The 15000-nt window shown below is 38.7% G+C and overlaps 1 protein-coding gene across 2 annotated transcripts in view; it reads right to left on the bottom strand.

Moving 5' to 3' along the window:
• Positions 1–15000, bottom strand: part of dclk2a (doublecortin-like kinase 2a) — a 112565-nt gene that overhangs the window by 83573 nt on the left and 13992 nt on the right. The window lies entirely within an intron of this gene.

Genomic DNA, 15000 nt, shown 5'->3' with positions numbered 1-15000 from the left:
CATAAGGTAATCAAAAATGTGAAAAATGTAGAAAGTTTCAGTACAATTGCATTGTGGGGGCCCGCCACAAATAAATATGGACAAGTTGATTTGGCGCTACCTGGTCGCCCCTGCTTATGAACACATGATAACACACCAGGAGCCTCATGTATTAAGAGCACAAAAACCTGTCCTGCGCTCTTTTTTTTACGGCAAAAATGAGACGTATCAAGAGTGAACGGAGTACGGAAAAGTGCCCTGCCTCACGCCAACTTCATGCTTCACGTACGTGTATTTGTATTGAACCGTTTCGGTACGGGGGTTTCGGTTCGGTTCGGAGGTGTACCGAACGAGTTTCCACACGGACATATTAAGTAGCGTAACGCACGTTGTGTAAACAATGCACACTGAGGCACAACACACGGCATGCTAGCAGCTAACGGGCTAGGATAGACTGACCATACGTCCTCTTTTCACCGGACATGTCGTCTTTTGCGGGGCTGTCAGGGCGGAGTTTCTTAAATGCCTCAAATGTCCGGCATTTTGAGTTAGGGTTGAGTGTATTTTCGATGTACGTTCAGGGTTAAGAAAGGGTTAAAAACAAAACAAATTGTGCGCGCAGCAGCATTGGTGAGGGAGGGGCAGAGACAGAGAGAGAGAGTTATGATAAACGCGCATGCGTCGCCAGGCTCTGCTTTTTATCCATAGATTTATCACATTTAATTTTTTATTATCTATAGCAGGGGTGTCAAAAGTGTGCCCCGGAGGCCATTTGCGGCCCACAGCTAATGTTTTAAAGGCCCACGGCACATTCTAAAAATACTATTCAAATAAACAAAAACATAACAAAGGTGAAATAAAAAAGCTGAAAGGCCTACTGAAATGAATTTTTTTTATTTAAACGGGAATAGCAGATCCATTTTATGTGTCATACTTGATCATTTCGCGATATTGCCATATTTTTGCTGAAAGGATTTAGTAGAGAAAATCGACGATAAAGTTCGCAACTTTTGCTCGCTGATAAAAAAAAAACCTTGCCTGTAGCGGAAGTAGCGTGACGTCACAGGAGCTAGTATTCCTCACAATTCCCCGTTGTTTACAATGGAGCGAGATTCGGAGTGACAAAGCGACGATTACCCCATTAATTTGAGCGAGGATGAAAGATTTGTAGATGAGGAACGTTACAGTGAAGGACTAGAGAGGCAGTGATGGACATATCTTTTTTTGCTCTGAGCGTAACTTAGGTACAAGCTGGCTCATTGGATTCCACACTCTCTCCTTTTTCTATTGTGGATCACGGATTTGTATCTTAAACCACCTCAGATACTATATCCTCTTGAAAATGAGAGTCGAGCACGCGAAATGGACATTTAAAGTGACTTTTATCTCCACGACAATACATCGGTGACACACTTAGCTACTGAGCTAACGTGATAGCATCGTTCTCAAATGAAGATAGAAACAAAAGAAATAAACCCCTGACTGGAAGGATAGACAGAAGACCAACAATACTATTAAACCATGTACATGTAACTACATGGTTAAAAATTCTCAGCCTGGTAAGGCTTAACAATGCTGTTGCTAACGACGCTAAGGCTAATTTAGCAACTTAGCAACCGGACCACACAGAACTATGATAAAAAAATTTGCGCTTCACCTACGCCAGCCAGCCCTCATCTTCCCATCAACAGCCGTGCTCACCTGCGTTCCAGCGATCGACGGCGCGACGAAGGACTTCATCCGTGGGTTTGGCGGCAAGCATCGGCTAGGCGTAGTAAGTAGTCCTTGTTGTGTTGCTGTAAGTATTGTACTTAGCCGCTAATACACCGATCGATCCCACCTACAACGTTCTTCTTCGCAGCCTCCATTGTTCATTAAACAAATTGCAAAAGATTCACCAACACAGATGTCCAGAATACTGTGGAATTTTGTCGAAGAAAACAAGAGGTTTTTGTATCGGGTCCGATGGGGTCCAACCACTTCCGTGGATTTTGTGACGTCACGCGCATAAATCATATCCAAAGGAGTTTTTCAACCTGAAGTGTGTCGGGAATTTTAAAATGTCACTTTATAAGTTAACCCGGCCGTATTGGCATGTGTTGCAATGTTAAGATTTCATCATTGATATATAAACTATCAGACTGCGTGGTCGCTAGTAGTGGCTTTCAGTAGGCCTTTAAGGGTTAAATGTCTTTTAGAAAAAGTTGCAATGTTGACTAATAAAACAAAGCTGTTTTTTTTCTTTCAAACTGTCATTGCTCAAAACATAATATTGAATCAAATTCAATGTTATTATGAATTATTGACCTATCCAAGGTTCCCATTACTTCACATCAAATATTCCACTTAGAAAAATATTTTTGGTGGAAGTTTTGTAAATTTGGTAAATAAATAACCCAAAAATGTATATTTTGTTGTTTTCTTACTGTACTGAAAATGAACCGAATCGTGACCTCTAAACCGAGGTACGTACCGAACTGAAATTTTTGTGTACCGTTACACCCCTACGATATACCGTAATTTTCGGACTATAAGCCGCACCTGACTATAAGCCGCACCAGCTAAATTTAGGGGAAAATACAGATTGCTCCATATATAAGCCGCACCCGACTATAAGCCGCAGGGTTTTGATGTGTAATTAGCGTAGTATATAGGGGTTCCTGCTACCACGGAGGGGATTGTCGGGAGAGAGATGACTGTTTGGGAACGCAAAGTGTCCCATTTATTAACAATAAATCTTTCAATCATTCAATCAAACTTTCACATCTTTGACATGGCGAACAGCATTCGTGCAGAGTACAAATAATACAACGGTGCAAAGTAATACAAACTTTACCTTTAACTTTAACTTTAAAGTGCTCGCCTGTACATTATCAAAATAACCAGCCTACCGGTATATGAAAAGTCAGTCTTTAATCATTGTGTCATCGTCTTCCTCCTGCGTACTAAAACCACCGAAATCCTCTTCGTCGGTGTCGGAGAAGAACAGGCCGTATATAAGCCGCACCCTTGTATAAGCCGCAGGGACCAGAACGAGGGGAAAAAGTAGCGGCTTATAGTCCGGAAATTACGGTAGTCATTTTCTATATCGCACAGAGACAAACCCACGATATATCCAGAATATTCCATACATCGCCCAGCCCTGCTTACTGTCATCAAGTTAAAAACGTTTCTGGATTACATTCTGACAAAAAAATTGCATATCCGTCCAAATAGTGGGGTATATCCTTCAGCAAATTTAAAAAAAATTAGAATCAAGATGAATAAGAATCGCGATTCGGATGTGAATTTATTTTTTGTGCACTCCTAGTAAATAGACCCATTGGAGGCTCTGGACGCCCTCCAAGAGTTGTTCAATGCCCCTTCAAGAGCATTTGTTGTCTCATTTCTTTGTTTATATTGAGACTCTTTTGTGGTTCCTGTCAACTGAGCTGGTTTTGACCACATCTGCTGTCCACACGAGGAGCGCGGGTGTTGCTGCACCTGTGATCCCATCACCACCAGGGAGAGAGCATCACAATAGACTGGGATGGTAATGGTCCTACAATCAGCCTCCCAAACAGTTAACTGACAGCCCCAATTATGATGGTCCCCTGCCTCCTTCTGTGGCCTAGCTATTTAATTAGCCATCTTAATAAAAGCAAGTATCAAGGGACGCAAGGCTCTGTTGGTTCCTCTCGACACACATCAGAAAGTGTCATGCACTGGATTTCATATAGTCCGCCTGGCTTTAAAGGATTGTACTGCCTTTAAGCAGCTATTCACATGCACACCACCTGATCAGCGCTGGCCGTGGTTAGGCAGCCTTCTTTTCTCCGAGGGGAGGAAACATTTGCGTGTTGTTCACTCCTCGATTGGAATGTTGGCAGATAAATTCCAAATGCTTTGCTTTGGACAAATGCCAATGCAGCAGCAGCTCATGCGGCGGTGCAGGCAGAGGACAATGTCACCGAGGCCCATTCGGTCTTTTGTTTCAGTACTTAGGTGACCTCCTGATACAAAGTGAGTGCACCTCTCACAATACTAGGCCTGCGCCGAATACACATTTTGCTTGACAATATATTGACCTACAAATTATTGCCAAAAAACAGTATTATTGTCAACATTATTTTTATTTTTTTAATTTTCTCATTCAATGAGTTTTCTTTATTTTTTTTGTCCTGTTCAGCTTCTCAGGCAAATCACATAGTTGATGTAGATGCCCGTATCGGCTGTACAAATGTACTTTACAAAAGAGAAGTGTGGGATACTTCTCTTTGTTGCCTTATTTGTATTTGACTTTATTAAATGTGTTTATATTACCATTTGGTGCAGCCAGGCCGGAGCAGGAGGGGATAGAAAGAGAGAGAGAAAAGGAAGACAGAGGGGGAAATTGTGGGGACATGAGGGGGATAAGACAGAGAGACAAAAACAACAACAACAGAGCAACATCAGCAAATACGACATGTACAAATATGATGATAAAAGTGATAGCAGTTAGTGAAATAAATAATAATACAGAAATGACAATGAGCATTATTACACTACAAATGGAGCAATACAAATACCAATAGAAATATCACTATTGATAATGAATAATACCAATAATTTACCTCTATTATATATATATATACACTACCGTTCAAAAGTTTGGGGTCACCCAAACAATTTTGTGGAATAGCCTTCATTTCTAAGAACAAGAATAAACTGTCGAGTTTCAGATGAAAAGTTCTCTTTTTCTGGCCATTTTGAGCGTTTAATTGACCCCACAAATGTGATGCTCCAGAAACTCAATCTGCTCAAAGGAAGGTCAGTTTTGTAGCTTCTGTAACGAGCTAAACTGTTTTCAGATGTGTGAACATGATTGCACAAGGGTTTTCTAATCATCAATTAGCCTTCTGAGCCAATGAGCAAACACATTGTACCATTAGAACACTGGAGTGATAGTTGCTGGAAATGGGCCTCTATACACCTATGTAGATATTGCACCAAAAACCAGACATTTGCAGCCAGAATATTCATTTACCACATTAGCAATGTATAGAGTGTATTTCTTTCAAGTTAAAGGCCTACTGAAAGCCACTACTACCGACCACGCAGTCTGATAGTTTATATATCAATGATGACATCTTAACATTGCAACACATGCCAATACGGCCGGGTTAACTTATAAAGTGACATTTTAAAATTCCCGGGAAATATCCGGCTGAAACATCGCGGTATGATGACGTATGCGCGTGACGAAGTCCGAGTAACGGAAGTTATGGTACCCCGTAGAATCCTATACAAAAAGCTCTGTTTTCATTTCATAATTCCACAGTATTCTGGACATCTTTTGCAATTTTTTTAATGAACAATGAAGGCTGCAAAGAAGACAGTTGTAGGTGGGATCAGTGTATTAGCAGCGGACTACAGCAACACAACCAGGAGGACTATGTTGGAGCGCTAGCCGCGCTAGTCGCGCTAGCCGCCGACTTCACCTTGACTTCCTACGTCTCCGGGCCGCCAAACGCATCGGGTGAAGTCCTTCGTCCTTCTGCCGATCGCTGGAACGCAGGTGAGCACGGGTGTTGATGAGCAAATGAGGGCTGGCTGGCGTAGGTGGAGAGCTAATGTTTTTAGCATAGCTCTGTGCAGTCGGGTTGCTAAGTTAGCTTCAATGGCGTCGTTAGCACAGCATTGTTAACCTTCGCCAGCCTGGAAAGCATTAACCGTGTATTTACATGTCCACGGTTTAATAGTATTGTTGATTTTCTATCTATACTTCCAGTCAGGGGTTTATTTCTTTTGTTTCTATATGCAGTTAAAGCAAGATGCTATCACGTTAGCTCGTAGCTAAAGCATTTCGCCGATGTATTGTCGTGGAGATAAAAGGCACTGAATGTCCATTTCGCGTTCTCGACTCTCATTTTCAAGAGGATATAGTATCCCAGGTGGTTTAAAATACAAATCCGTGATCCACAATAGAAAAAGGAGAGTGTGGAATCCAATGAGCCAGCTTGTACCTAAGTTACGCTCAGAGCGAAAAAAGATACGTCCATCGCTGCCTCTCAAGTCCTTCACTGTAACGTTCCTCATCTACGAATCTTTCATCCTCGCTCAAATTAATGGGGTAATCATCACTTTCTCGGTCCGAATCTCTCTCGCTCCATTGTAAACAACGGGGAATTGTGAGCAATACTAGCTCCTGTGACGTCACGCTACTTCCGCTACAGGTAAGGCTTTTTTTTATCAGCGAGCAAAAGTTGCGAACTTTATCGTCGATTTTCTCTACTAAATCCTTTCAGCAAAAATATGGCAATATCGCGAAATGATCAAGTATGACACATAGAATGGATCTGCTATTCCCGTTTAAATAAAAAAAAATCATTTCAGTAGGCCTTTAAAGGCTAGTTTAAAGTTATCTTCATTGAAAAGTACAGTGCTTTTCCTTCAAAAATAAGGACATTTCAATGTGACCCCAAACTTTTGAACGGTAGTATATATATATATATATATATATATATATATATATATATATATATATATATATATATATATATATATATATATTTTTTTTTTTTCCTCTAAGAGTCAATTTTTTAGGACCTCTTCATGCAACCAATGAGCTTTTGTAACCTGTAACTTGTTTTGAAAAAGTTTCATTATAATTATTATACCAAATATTACATTCGGTTTCGATCGACTACCGAATCGATTCAAAAACGAATCGTCACTCCAGGAATCGGCATCTGATCGAATCGTTAGGTGCCCAAAAATTCATACCCCTACTATCCACACCAATCATTTTATCCATCCAAATTCAAAACAAAACAATGATTTTAACCGAATTTGTTTATTCGGCAATTTGTATAAATATGAAGATCTGAACACATATTTAAACAGTCAAATAACAAAAATATGGCTCTTAAGAAGCCAGAACAGTATTTAATTATGTAATATATATAATGTGTGTTATTTATGTAATTATTCAGAACAGAGAGATTTCAGGGTGTGTAAGTATTTTTTGTTTTACATATTTAACAATACCGTAATAATAATGACAACAATGGTAATTCTGGTTACAATAACCGTAATAACACATTTTCTAATCGTTACATCCCTAGGGGGCAATAAGAAGGTTCTCTAAGGTTATATACATACATACATACATACCGTATTTCCTTGAATTGCCGCCGGGAATATAGTATTCGCCTGCCTAGAATTACAGCCGGGTCAAACTCGTTTCTCAAAATAATTAGCGCATGCTTGGCACTTCCGCCGGGTCAATTATGAGTCATTAAATGACTTTCGCCTCCTGGTGGTAGAGGGCGCTAGTGATCCTTCTTGCGACTGCTGGTACTGCAGAAGACCGGTGCTGCAGAAGAAGACAACACGCAGCAAGAGTGAGCAGCCATTGTTTGCTTCCACTTTTACCATGGAGGATTACATATCTAAAATAAAACAGTTTTCTGAACTGGACTTTCAATCGAAGCAGGAGGTAATACTTAAAGGAAGATCTCCATCGAAACAGAGAGACTTTTAAAACTGAAGAAAGATAAGGAATACTTCTATAGAAGCTGCACATGGACTCATTTATACCTAAAGGTAAGACCAAAATAACGTTTTTTTATTAAATGTGCTTTTCATGATAAGGTAAGCGCCGGAGTGAGAAGAGGTTTTAAAATAATTAGCGCATGCTTGCCAATCCTGCATGCTTTTGGTAAACGCAGGAGTGAGAAGAGGTTTTAAATTAATTAGCGCCCCGGCGGCTATTCAAGGAAATACGGTACATACATATATATTTATATTACACGCACACACTGTTAAAATCATATTGAACACTTAACAGTAAGCTCTTAAAATGAAGGTAAAAAAATAAGGAATATGTAAGAAATGGTAAATAAAGTGTAACAAAATAGTGCAAAGTGTGAAATTATAAACAGAGAAACCAAAATGAAGAATTATTTTCTGCAGGTTTCGTGCCAGTAAGTTACAGCTGTGCTCTAAAGGGTGAGCGCGGCTAAGGTGGTGTGGCAGCACCGGTCTTGATAGGGACGAGCGTCTTGCATAATTTACAGGCCACATTGGTCTCACCAGGATCCGTTTGAAGAAATCTAAAAAACTGGCATACTGTCGAAGGGACTTTTCCTCTTTCTTCATTCTTTTACGCACTCAGTTTTAGTTTCTCTTCTCACTCCATGCAAAGAATCAACCGCAAAACAACAACAAGGCGCAACCAAACATGATAGTTGACACTGTTACCTGATTGGCTGTTCGCGTGTCACTCTCACTGATCAGTAATCACTTTCTGCGTTGCTCGGTTACCAGGGAGCGAGTAACTTTGTTCATGCAACCCACCTTGCTTCGCAACTTCCGGTTTCTTCCGACGAAGAAAAACTGAAATTATCAACCGTTTTATCGAACGCATTTTTTATTGATATCGATTACGTGTCTATCGCAATATATGTTATCATTTTATCGCCCCGCCCTAGTTTGTCTTCATTACATTTTATCAGGGTTGGGACTAACGCGTTACAAAGTAAAGTTACTGTAACGCCGTTACTTTCGGCGGTAAATAGTAATCTAACGTGTTATTTTTTTTATATTCAGTAACTCAGTTACCGTTACAACATGATGCTTTACTGCGTTATTTTTTATGTAGTATCGGCTAGAAACTGAGAAGATCTGAGTGTGTTTTATTGCAGCGCTGTGGAAGAGGTGACAAGAAAGAGGCGCGCCGCGCGCTGTCTGTGTTTACTAACAAGACATCATGGCGAAGCCCGAAGCAGAGTTTTTTAACATGGAGATATTCTCAATACTTTTCTTTTGTCGACCACAAAGAAAAGAACATTTAGTTGAATGTAAGTTGTGTCTTGGATCAAAGATACTATCCTAGCAATTCAAATCTGCTGAAACAGCTACAAAAGCAACATGCTTCGACGAAGCTAGTAAAGAGAGACACACTTCACCTGCTAAGCAACAGCAGCTGGATTTTAACGAGGCACTGCGCACTGAAGGTACACACTCTCTTATATACTTTTGCTCTTTCATTCTAGACTTCTAGAGTGTTTGATTATCATATCACTCTAAATGTATAGACTATAAAGTTCACAAACATAAAGAGGGATGCTAGTGGGCCAGGCCAATCTTTCCTTATATCTAAACTAAAACTGGGGAAATGTGTAGAGTGTTCTGGGCTTCAGACATGATTTTATTTCAGAATTCCTTGAAATAAAAAAAACGCCTGGTTAGGCTTTGTGTATGTAGTGTGTGTCTTCCTTGGTTTACAGCTATGTTGTTTTTATGCTGTTTGTTACTTATGTATGTTATGTTGCAGCTATTTAAAATAGTTTTGTCATTTTGTTCTGGCCTGAAACAAATCGGCCCTTTGAAACATATCTTTGTCTTTGTGTGTTGTATGTAGACCACATTGTTTGTGTGTTGTATGTAGACCACATTGTTTGTGTGTTGTATGTAGACCACATTGTTTGTGTGTTGTATGTAGAGCACATTGTTTGTGTGTTGTATGTAGAGCACATTGTTTGTGTGTTGTATGTAGAGCACATTGTTTGTGTGTTGTATGTAGAGCACATTGTTTGTGTGTTGTATGTAGAGCACATTGTTTGTGTGTTGTATGTAGAGCACATTGTTTGTGTGTTGTATGTAGAGCACATTGTTTGTGTGTTGTATGTAGAGCACATTTTTTGTGTGTTGTATGTAGAGCACATTGTTTGTGTGTTGTATGTAGAGCACATTGTTTGTGTGTTGTATGTAGAGCACATTGTTTGTGTGTTGTATGTAGAGCACATTGTTTGTGTGTTGTATGTAGAGCACATTGTTTGTGTGTTGTATGTAGAGCACATTTTTTGTGTGTTGTATGTAGAGCACATTGTTTGTGTGTTGTATGTAGACCACATTGTTTGTGTGTTGTATGTAGAGCACATTGTTTGTGTGTTGTATGTAGAGCACATTGTTTGTGTGTTGTATGTAGAGCACATTGTTTGTGTGTTGTATGTAGAGCACATTGTTTGTGTGTTGTATGTAGAGCACATTGTTTGTGTGTTGTATGTAGAGCACATTGCTTAGCAGAGTTCAGTGGTGCAAATGCATGTCAAGTTGACCAACACATTGTATTGTTCTCCAGTGCAATAACAGTACTGAAATGAAGGCTAAAAGGGCATTAAATGGGGCCTTCAAAAAAATTAAAAAAAATAAAAATAAAAATAAAAATAAAAATAATAATAATAATAATAATAATAATTAAATAAATAAATAAATAAATATATATATATATATATATATATATATATATATATATATATATATATATATATATATATATATATAAGTAACTAAATCGTTACTTTTCACAGTAACACATTACTTTTTGGTGTAAGTAACTGAGTTACTTTTGAAATAAAGTAACTAGTAACTGTAACTAGTTACTGGTTTTCAGTAACTAACCCGACTCTGCATTTTATTGACCAACATTCACATCAGACCTGAAGTGGTCCAGGAAATGACTACCTGAACAAATGAAGTCACAAAAACAACCGAGGCATGCGGATTCACTTTATGTGAAGAAAGTCATCTGGACAAAGCTCCCTGTCTACTGACAGTTTTGGTTCTTCTTATTATAATAGTGCTTCACATAGCTGGCGTTTCATGCATATCTAACATACAATAATGAGCCATACTTCACAGTGCATCTTCAACCTTTCTTCTGTTGTGTTCCACCAGAGAACACAAGTGCATGCAGCTCCACGGCTTTCCCACACAAAAGAGCGACGGCAGGCCTCCAGCAAACTTGCTGAGCAGTGCTAAAAAAAAAAAGTTCCCCCTACGGCGTGCATTGGATGGTTGAGTGAAAGAGGACAAGAGGTAGGTCGTAGGCTTGTGAGGACAGCATTGTGAGGTCTTGAAATCCCCTTTTAATGAAGCCTTGAGGAACCCAAATATTACTCTTAATGCTGTTCAGCATGCAGATTAGTTCCTTGTGCAACTTCCCTGCACTGGGGTAATAACTTTTTATAGCCAATACAAATGATCTTGCTCATTATGGTCCCTCTAATGGCCGTAAAACCTCCCTCTCAGAACTAAGAACAAAATAACATTATTGAATCGTTTACATCGCATCTCTTTATTTACTTTTATTTTTAAACACTCCTTTTTTTGTTTCTGACCTTTTATCGGCGGTGCGGATATTTGGCATTTTGACATGGATTGGTATCAGTCCAGTAGCAATATTAAAGGCCTACTGAAAGCCAATACTACCAACCACGCAGTCTGATAGTTTATATATCAATGATGAAATCTTAACATTGCAACACATGCCAATACGGCCGGGTTAACTTATAAAGTGCAATTTTCACTTCCGGTTGAAAACGTCTAGATATGATGACGTTTGCGCGTGACGTAAACGATCGATACGTAAGTATTGGTACCCGATTGAATACAATACAAAAAAGCTCTGTTTTCATTTCAAAATTCCACAGTATTCTGGACGTCTGTGTTGGTGAATCTTTTGCAATTTGTTTAATGAACAATGGAGACTGCAAAGAAGAAAGTTGTAGGTGGGATCGGTGTATTAGCGGCGGGCTACAGCAACACAGCCAGGAGGACAGAGATGGATAGCAGACGCGCTAGCCGCCGAACTCACCTTAACTTCTGCCGTCTCGCCGACCGCATCTGTGATCGGGTGAAGTCCTTCGTCGTACCGTCGATCGCTGGAACGCAGGTGAGCACGGGTGTTGATGAGCAGATGAGGGCTGGCTGGCGTAGGTGGATAGCTAATGTTTTTAGCATAGCTCTGTGAGGTCCGGTTGCTAAGTTAGCTTCAATGGCGTCGTTAGCAACAGCATTGTTAACCTTCGCCAGGCTGGAAAGCATTAACCGTGTATTTACATGTCCATGGTTTAATAGTATTGTTGATCTTCTGTCTATCCTTCCAGTCAGGGATTTATTTATTTTGTTTCTATATGCAGTAAAGCCCGATGCTATCACGTTAGCTCAGTAGCTAAAGAGCTTCGCCGATGTATTGTCGTGGACATAAAAGTCACTGTGAATGTCCATTTCGCGTTCTCGACTCTCATTTTCAAGAGGATATAGTATCCGAGGTGGTTTAAAATACAAATCCGTGATCCACAATAGAAAAAGGAGAGAGTGTGGAATCCAATGAGCCAGCTTGTACCTAAGTTACGGTCAGAGCGAAAAAAGATATGTCTTGCAATGCATTCTAGTCCTTCACTGTAACGTTCCTCATCCACGAATCTTTCATCCTTGCTCAAATTAATGGGGTAATCGTCACTTTCTCTGTCCGAATCGCTCTAGCTGCGTTGAAAACAATAGGAAAATGTGAGGACTGACTACGTCACGCTACTTCCGGTAGGGGCAAGGCTTTTTTTTAATCAGATACCAAAAGTTGCGATCTTTATCGTCGTTCTCTACTAAATCCTTTCAGCAAAAATATGGCAATATCGCGAAATGATCAAGTATGACACATAGAATGGATCTGCTATCCCCGTTTAAATAAAAAAAATTCATTTCAGTAGGCCTTTAATATTTTATGCAGCGCTAATTTTGTGGTTAGTTTAGCACTTAGGTTGTACTCTATACCAGTTCTATTATAGTACCGCGATACTAATGAATCATATTAGGTACTATACCGCCTCTAAAAAGTACCGGTCCCCAACCCCCCGCGTCCCCGTTGTCGTCACGTCATGACATTTCTGGGTTTACGAGCAGAGGAGCATGTTCGGCAGCGCACACACACACACACAGAGTACTTACAAGCAGACACAGTGTGTAGACAGAAAAGGGAGAACGGATGCATTTTGGCTTAAAAATTAAAGATAAAGGTGAAATAACACTAAAATGCCCTCAGGAAGAGGTGCTTTAAGACATGGATAGCTAGCTAGCGGCTAATGCCCAGCCGCAGTCGGCAGTGTTTTAGCTACTTCTAAATCACTAATCCTCACCTCCATGGCGACAAATAAAGTAAGTTTCTTACAAGTAACATTATCACTGGAGGATGAGGAATAGCTAAACATGCTTCACTACACACCGTAGTGCAATATATTTATCTGAACAGTAATTTATTTACATATATATATTTATATTTATATATTTATTTATTTTATATATATACATATATATACTTATTGATTTATATATGCACCTTATTGCTTTTTATTTTTATTTTTTTTATCCTGCACTGCCATGAGCTTATGTAACGAAATTTCGTTCTTATCTGTGCTGTAAAGTTCAAATTTGAATGACAATAAAAAGGAAGTCTAAGTCTAAGCTCACAGGCATCACAATGTAAACAAATGCCATGGGTGGATCTACACCAGACATCCACTGTAATGATACCAAGTACAGGAACGTATCTAGTCGATACTACTATGATTACATCGACATTTTTAAGCATCACAAAATCTTGTTTCTTTTAAAAAAAAAAAGTATATTATGTTTACAAAGTCAGGAAATACGCCCATGGACACATGAGGACTTTGAATATGACGAATGTATGATCTTGTAACTACTTGGTATCGGATCCATACCTAAATGTGTGGTATCATCCAAAACTAATGTAAAGTATCAAACAACAGAAGAATAAGTGATTATTACATTTGAACAGAAGTGTAGATAGAACATGTTGAAACAGAAAATAAGCAGATATTAACAGTAAATGAACAAGTAGATTAATAATCCATTTTTACAGCTTGTCCCTCATAATGTTGACAAAATAATAGAATGATAAATGACAATATGCTACTGCATACGTCAGCCGACTAATTAGGAGTCTTTGTTTGTTTACTTACTACTAAAAGACAAGTTGTCTAGTATTTTCACTATTTTATTTAAGGTCTAAATTGCAATAATAAACATATGTTTAATGTACCCTAAGATTGTTTCCCTCATAATGTGTACAAAATAATAGGTGTATAAATGACACAATATGTTACTGCATACGTCAGCCGACTAATTAGGAGCCTTTGTTTGTTTACTTACTACTAAAAGACAAGTTGTCTAGTATGTTCACTATTTTATTTAAGGACAAAATTGCAATAATAAACATATGTTTAATGTACACTAAGATTTTTTGTTAAAATAAAGCCAATAATGACAATTTTTGTGGTCGCCTTTATTTGCAAAAGTACCGAAAAGTATCGAAATACATTTTGGTACCGGTACCGAAATATTGGTACCGGGACAACATTAGCACCATAAAACATCAGGGGATTTTAAAAACACCTTGATTACGTACGTGTGTCAGAGGAGCATCAATATTTGCATTTCAAAATATGGGAAATCTCCTGGAAAAATTGGTAAAAATATGAGATTTCTATACAACTCAGTTTTATAGCAGCGTATGGATTTAATACATTGTAAGGTTGAAATATTGTGAACATTTAAGTAAAAAAACAATTCTGGGCTCCCCCACATAGCTTATAGTCATTGGCGTTGTTAGGCCTATTTTAGGGGGGCTCAAGCCCCCCTAAAATGTTCTTAAGCCCCCCTAACTAATTTGGTGTTAAAAAAAATATATATATTTTTTTTTTATTTTTTTATTTTTTTACAAATACATGGCGACATATTCATTATAAAGTGGCCCGAATCTGAGTTTAGATAAATAATCATATAACCTGTCATTATTCACTCAGTTTCCCCTCACTTCATAGCGTGAGGTAGAGAGCCCCTTTAGTGCGTCGGTATCCAATCCATTCCACTTGTTCATATAGAAAATGCCCACATCACTCAAAAACCAGTCCGCATTTTCTCTGCGACCTTGCTTGCGGTCCTGCAGGTGTACGAAGCACATTAGCACACAGCAGTGCAGAACAAGAACCTTGTGTCTGCAATTGTAAATTTAGTTTTTAAGTTTTGTGTTTCTTGTAGAATCTATATAAAGTAATATACATTAGCCTATTGTTAAAATAATGAAAAAAAAACATCTTTAAATATATTTGTTTTATTGTATTGTTACATTAATAGCTGTTGTATCATTATAGGATGGCTTGTTAAACATTTCATAGGATTTTCAGAGGGTGGAAAAAC

This window comes from Entelurus aequoreus, linkage group LG22, assembly GCF_033978785.1.
Source record: "Entelurus aequoreus isolate RoL-2023_Sb linkage group LG22, RoL_Eaeq_v1.1, whole genome shotgun sequence".
Taxonomy (NCBI): Eukaryota; Metazoa; Chordata; class Actinopteri; order Syngnathiformes; family Syngnathidae; genus Entelurus; species Entelurus aequoreus.
The sequence above is the reverse complement of the archived record's forward strand: the minus strand, read 5'-3'. Positions and strand labels throughout refer to the sequence as shown.